A 7,758-nucleotide genomic window follows, 5' to 3' on the forward strand; every position below is an offset into this window, starting at 1 on the left:
AATTAAATATTTAACAAAATAACAAATTTTTGAATTTGAAAAACATTATGGTAACTATATCTATAAAAATATCTATGTTAATTTCAAATTTATTAATTATTTAATTTGCCATATAAGATAATTTTAATATAATATTTTAAATAAAAAGACAAAGTTATCTTTTAATTTAAAATATCTTAAATATCAAAATATCTAATCTTATAATTAAATAATAAATAAATATTAAAGAAGTTAACAAATTTTTAAATCTGACCATAATAGGAAATATTTAAAAATTGGAAACAATCCAAAATATAAATATTTAAAATTGGAAAAATTCCAAATTGAAAATATTTAAAATTGGAAACATTTCAATTTAGAAATATTTAAAATTGGAAAAATGAATTTTGGGAAACAATCCCATGAAAAAATTGGATTTTTGGGGAAAAAACCTCAAAAATTCGCAATTTATAGCGAACTGCCAGGATAGGCTGCATGCAGCAACCATGATTTCCAATCTTCCAAAATTCATATCTTTCTCAATTTTTATCGGAATCGAGTTCCGTAAAAAACAAAATTGCTTAATTTTTCACAAGGAATCCAAATAAAATATTTTCAAAAATTGAAAAAATATATTTCATGGAAAAATTTCGTACAACATTAACATTCATCACATAAGCACATAAACCAACATGAAACCATCCAAATCAACACAAAAACATGCAATCATCGTTTAAATTCATATTACATGAAAGTAAATCATTACCATGGCTCTGGTGCCAGTTGTTGGAAATTATTTTACCAGGATCTAGATTTACTAACAAGTATGTTGGATTAACAACCTAATATGAATTCTATAACAATGAAAATAAACACATATATAAAGTTAGAAAACCTTACAGTGGGTGCAGCGGAATAATATGACTCCTTCCGTTCAGATCTCTAGCCCTTGATTCCTTTCTGTAGCAGAGCATCACCAAGATCTGAATCTGGATCTTCTTTTCTCCTTCTTTGATGCAGAAATTCCATAGTCTTCCATACTATGATTGAGATACCACTTGATGTGTGTGGGCACTACTCATCTCACAAGGATTTCAAAATTTCTCTCCATTTTTGTCTCTCAATTTCGTGGCTTATCATCCATACAAGAGAAGAGAGCAAGGTTCCTTTATATAGGGAAAAGGGAGAGCACAACTTTCCAAATAAAACAGTTTCCTTAATTACTGTGTAATCAATTAACTGCCTTATTTAGTGTGATCCACCACTTTCCTATTATAGCTAGGCTTTCATTAGCAATTACATGGCAATTAAAAAATAAAAATAATAATTGGGAAACACGAAGGAGTGCTCGACCATAGAGGGAAATGAGCCTCACTTGGATTTTGCAGTTTCCTCAATTTTATTTTAATTTCTCCAAAAATGCCATTTTTCAAATTCTAATCATTTAAATGCCAAAACTAATTATTTAATAACTAAAATAGATTATTAAATAATATTGTCATTTAAAATAATTATTAATTAGACATACAAAGTCTCTTAATTAATAATTAAACCTAGAAACCCTTTTCTTTACGATTTCATCCTTAAACTGTGAGAATTCATAAAGTAGACATAGTCTAACTTTTAGAATTATAATTGATTAATTAAAATCAATTAACTGAGTCTTACAAGCAGTATGACCTCAACTAGTATGGGGACCATGGGTCTATATAACCGAGCTTCCAATAAGTCGAACCGAATTTACCAAGTAAATTCCCTAACTTATTAATTCCTCATTGAATCCACACTTAGAACTTGGAATTGCACTCTCAGTCATATAGAAACGCTCTATATGTTCCACGATATAGACACGTCATCAGTTATCCATTGTTATAACCCTAATGTGATCAATGATCCTCTATATAGATGATTTACACTGTACAGGATTAAATTACCGTAACACCTTACAATGTATTTTATCCTTAAAACACTTAACCCTGTATAAATGATATTTCACCTAAGTGAAATGAGATCTCCACCATTTATCTTCGTTTGGTTAAGCTCGAAGGAAATCATCCTTTACTTCTATTTTCCAAATAGAAGCTATAGATTCCATATTTATGTTAGCGCTCCCCCACTCAATTGCACTACCGTGTTCCCAAAATGTACCTATTGCCCAGACTAAAGATTAGGCTTAACTAACAAATTAAAGAACACGAATAATACTCTTGAAATTGAGCCTAACCATATCAGGATTTTGATCATGTGATCTAGGATCAACTTATGATATTGAATTGAATAGATGTTTACGGTAAGTTTCAAAATCTAATTCAAAGTTCAATATGGGTCCATTCCAATGCATACTCCATGCATCCGATACTGGTAAACTTTGCCAATGTCCTGGAAAGGACATAACACTTTTCCAAGGTGTAAGAATACCTATCGCTGATTATACCATGTTAGTCTAAATCCAGTGTTCTGACAAATCAGGGAATCTACTTTTGAACATACAATAAAGATTATATTTCACTGTGCTGACAACACTATAATCTTTAACCAACTCATATGTTCTGGACTTAAAAAGAATTCATACATTATATACACATATAATCATGAAATAAATCATGTGAACCATGCAACATAAAATGTTATTTCTAACTTTATTAATAAGTAAATCTGATTATATGAAATGAGTTTTATTTAGGGCATAAAACCCAACAGTTACTAGGTCATACACAGATGAAAGAAGAATGTTAAAATATACCTGTTACAAATTATTCACTGGATTTATCATCAATTGAACCATGGGTTAAAATCAGATCATTGGATCTGTCAACAAGTTAACCTTGGAAATTTAGATCAAGCAATAATAGGTTTTAGAAAACTTACAAACAATCTAAAAACACATACTCCTGCAACAAGTTAGATTTGGATAGTTGGAAGTAGAATTTATTTAATTTTAAACATTAAACTTTATTTCGAAATTTAAAAAAAAAATTTGGTTCTTAAAGAATAAATAAAATAATATTTAAAATTAAACCTACAATTTTAAAAAAATTAGGTTTTGAGTAACCTAAATATCATTTCAAAATAAATTTGCTAACTTTCCTTTTAAATTTCATGTTATTTTATAAATTAAATATTCAATAAAATATAAATTGGTAAATACATACCATTTTCTGATTTTACAATATAATTTAGGTAAAAATAACAAAATTTAAAAGAGTTAACAAAAATATCTTATTTTCTCTTTTAAAATAACATGATTATAGTAATCTTATTCTAAATAAGGTCAATTTACCAAAAAAAATTTAATAAAAAAAATTAATTTCTGACCTTATATTTAAAAATAAGATAGATAATCAAAATTTAAAAGAAATAAGAAAAGAGGTAAGCAATACTTGATTTTATCGTATTTTCAAATTCAAATTACACTAATATCTAAAATTAATTTTTAAATAAAATTAATTTATTTATGATAATTAGATTTGAAAATTGAAAAACAAAAATCAAAATACAAAACTACACAAAAAATCGGAAGTTAATTCCATGAAAAAGCATGAAAAATCGAAGAAAACGAAGAAAAATGGCAGGTGGAACGGACAGCATGCAAAGCATGCTGTCAGCGCGCGTGATGAAGGGTAACAGCCGAGAAACCTTGGCGCTGGGAGGCTGCCAGCAGCCCTTCCGCGCGCGTGGGGTGGGTGATAACCACCTCCATTTTTTCCGATTTTCAAAAATTCATAACTAATTCAAATTAAATCGAAATCGAGTTATGTAAAAAAGTAAATTGCTTAGAATTTTCCAAACTATCCAATAAAAATAATTCCAAATACAGATAATCAATTATTTTTCCCAGAATTCACAAACATCAATATGACACACCATGAAACCATCCAAATCACAAACAAATCGTTTTAAGTCCAAATTTCTTGCAAGCAAATCAATTACCATGGCTCTGGTGCCAGTTGTTGGAATTAATTTTTACCAGGAACTTAGATCTACTCACAAGTATGTTGATTTAACAACCTAAACATGAACTTCTAAAATGATGAACTAAACACATAAAAGTTAAGAATAACTTACAGTGATGGCAGCGGAATTAAGTGTCTCCTTCCACTCAGATCTCTAACCCTTGATTCCTGTCTGTAGCAGAGTATAATCAAGATCTGAGCCTGAATGTCCTTCAGTTGGATGTGATCCTTCACAGTCTTCCAAACTATGATTGAGGTACTGAGTGATGTGTGTGGGCACTTCTCTCTCACTAGGATTTTCAAAATTCTCTCTTATTTTCTCTCTTGATTTCGTGTATAGTGATTGCACACCAAAGACATGCATCAAGAGAAGAGAGGGGCGGCTATAAATAGGAGAAGAGAAGAGCACAACTTTCCTAATAAGTAGTTTCCTCTTTTACTGTGTAATTGATTAACTGCCTTATTTAGTGTGATCCACCACTTTCCTATTTTTGCTAGCCTTTGATTAGCAATTACATGGCAATTTAAATTGAAAATAATAATTGGGAAACATGCAAAGGGTGGCCGACTATGGTGTGTATGGGCCTCACTTGAATTTTGCAGTTTCCTCAATTTTATTTCTATTTCTCCAAAAATGCTATTTTTCCAATTCTAATCATTTAAATGCCCAAACTAATTATTTAATAACCAAAATAGATTATTAAATAATATTGTCATTTAAAATAATTATTAATCAGACATGCAAAGTCTCTTAATTAATAATTAAACCTAGAAACCCTTTTATTTACAATTTTATCCTTAAACTGTGAGAATTCACAAATTAGACATAGTCTAAGTTTTAGAATTATAATTGATTAATCATAAAGCAATTATAGAGTCTTACAAACAGTATAGTCTCAACTAGAATGGGGACCATGGATCTATATGCTGAGCTTCCAATAAGTTGAACCGATTTACCAAGTAAATCCCTAACTTATTAATTCCTTGTTGAATCCACTCTTAGAACTTGGAATTGCACTCTCAGACTTATATAGAGCATATTATATGTTTCACGATATCAATATGCTATCTCATTTAACCATTGTTTTAATCTTAATGTGATTAAGAGATCCTCTATATAGATGATTTACATCGAGATGGGACCAATTTACTGGTTACACCCCTCAATGTATTTTGCCCCTTAGAACACTTAGTTACCTGTAAATGATGTTTTAGTGATCTAATATATAGTCACTGAAACAAGAGCTCATCCATTTACTTCTATTTAACTAAGCTCGAAGGGAATCATCACTTTACTTCTATACACCAGTAGAAGCTATAGATTTCCATATTTATGTTCAGCACTCCCAAAATATACGTATCACCCTGACCCAAAAGTAGGCTTAACTAATAAATCAAAGAACATGAATAGCACTCCTAAGATTAAGCCTAAGCATATCAGGATTTAGATTCTCTTGATCTAAGATCAACTTTTGACATTGACTTGGAAAGATACAACGGTAAGTTTACAATATCTTTGACCAAGTTCAATATCGGTCCAGTCCAATGTATACTCCATACATTAGAAACTAGTATACTTTACCAATGTTCTGGAAAGAACATAACACTTACTCCAAGTGTAAGTATACTTTATCGCTGATTATCACATCAGTGTAAATCCAAAAACACTGATGAACAGGGACCAAATCTTTTGAATCATATAATCACAATCACATTCCACTGTATTGACAATACTGTAATTGTGAATAACTATATGTTCTGGATTTAGCTGATTTTGTGCATATATCAAGTATATATATTAAACCATAATCATGTAACATACATGTAATCATAAATCACTTCAAAATTCTAAATTGATAACTAATCAGATTGTAATGAGTTTTATTAAGGGCACAAAACCCAACACTTTCCTTAGACTGAATAAGTACCTTTCCTGCAACTTTAACATTCAGTCCCTTTCTGGTAGACCTATAGACTTCAGATAGGTTTTTACACTACTCCAAAATCACTATTCCACCCCCAGAGGATCACCATCTTATCAGAAAGATTTTCTAGCACAAAGGCAAATTTTGAAATCTGATGTGGTGTAGTCTAAGAGTTTTAAACACACTCTTATTGACTAACATATAGTTCCTCTTCTTAATCTTAAGATTTACTTGATTGTCTTCCATTGTTCTTCTCCTGGATTAATCTGATACCTACTCATTACTCCCACTCAACAGCAGGTGTCTGGTCTAAGGCATACTAAAGCATATCTAAGACCTCTCGATGTTGATATAAGAAATTCTTTCACGGCTTTATCTTTTCTGGAATAGTTGAGACTTTTCCTTAGATAAATAAAATCTATGCCTAGAAGTCGAGAAGCTTCTATAGATTACCATTAGAAAGAAAGTGCTTCACCATCTTACTAAAGTAAGTTGCTTGCATTAGAGTAAGTATTTACCAGGCATACCACAAGCCATAGGTGTAGATAAACTCAAACCTATAATACTAGGAACATGAAGTCTTGTTAAGTCCATTGAATAGACTTATACACGAAATTTCCTTTTATGTCCTTGTAATAGAAAGTTTAGGTTACTCCATGTGAATGGATTAAACCATAGTTCTATTGGCTTTTCTTCTTAGTTTCTTATCTTGACAATCCATTACTTGCTTAAACTCAAAATAGATTTTAATCACTAGTGTCTTCCAAGTCATAAGAAGGTGAATTCCTAGAAACTCTCCCACTACGACAAGGTACCGTGAATTATGTCTCAGATAACTAAATGGTATTGACCTCTTCGGTTGTGACAAGACAACAGAGGCAGTGGGATCATCATATGTCATATAAGATGATAGAACACTTTTGGAATCAAGAAAAATATCTCCTTTATTTTCTACTTTATTTTCAGACTTAGTCATTTTCTTAGAAAAGTAGTGTTTGTTTAAACAAACACTTTCTTATCTATTGACGATGGGATGGTCCACCCCTAATCACTTAGAATAGCTAACAAACCATGATTAACAGTTCTAGCTTTTCTTAAGATTTTGATTAGGTCATCCTAGTAATGATTTACATTAAGTATACAACCATTACATCATTCTTAAATTGTATTACCATAGAAGAATTTAGGCAACGACGAGTAACTAATCATCAATATGCAAATCGAAATTTCTGGGGAGGTAAGTTTGGATATAATTCAAAAAATCAATTTAATGATCTTTGAACTGCATATCTACTAACTATTTTTCCACCCCTATCAGTTCACAAGATCTTTAACCACTTACCTTAATGGTGTTCCACCATTGCTTGAAATGAGAAATTTTTCAAACATTTCAAATTTCTTTGCATAAGGTATAATCTAGAGTTATCGTTTTAAGAATACAACGAAAAACTCATATCCACCCCTGAATGTACATCCATCTACGAATGAGATGAACAACTTTCAGTGGATATAGGCATATTAACTCTTTGCAGAGATTGATCTTGTCAAAACCACTATGAACAAGATACAAACGCCATAGATTAATAAAAATGTGGTTGTGTCTTTTTAATGACTTAGGTTTAGTTACATCAACGAGTTCATAGAATAGTGCAAGTGGATCTTGGTCACAGAATATTAAACTCATATTCCATACAGTTTGAAACCAATGATAGAAAATGGTTATTGAACACTTGTGAAAGTGTAACAGTATTGTATTCTGGAATTAAAAATTTAAGAAAATTTCTATTTGGAATCTAAAATTAAAGTCAAAGACTTAAATTTATACCAAATATAATGAGTAATTCTATCTTGGACCACCACTACTAATTTAACTCTAAGTCTGATTTTCCCATACAAGTAGG

This window comes from Cannabis sativa, chromosome 3 (genome assembly GCF_029168945.1).
Source record: "Cannabis sativa cultivar Pink pepper isolate KNU-18-1 chromosome 3, ASM2916894v1, whole genome shotgun sequence".
NCBI classification, from domain to species: domain Eukaryota; kingdom Viridiplantae; phylum Streptophyta; class Magnoliopsida; order Rosales; family Cannabaceae; genus Cannabis; species Cannabis sativa.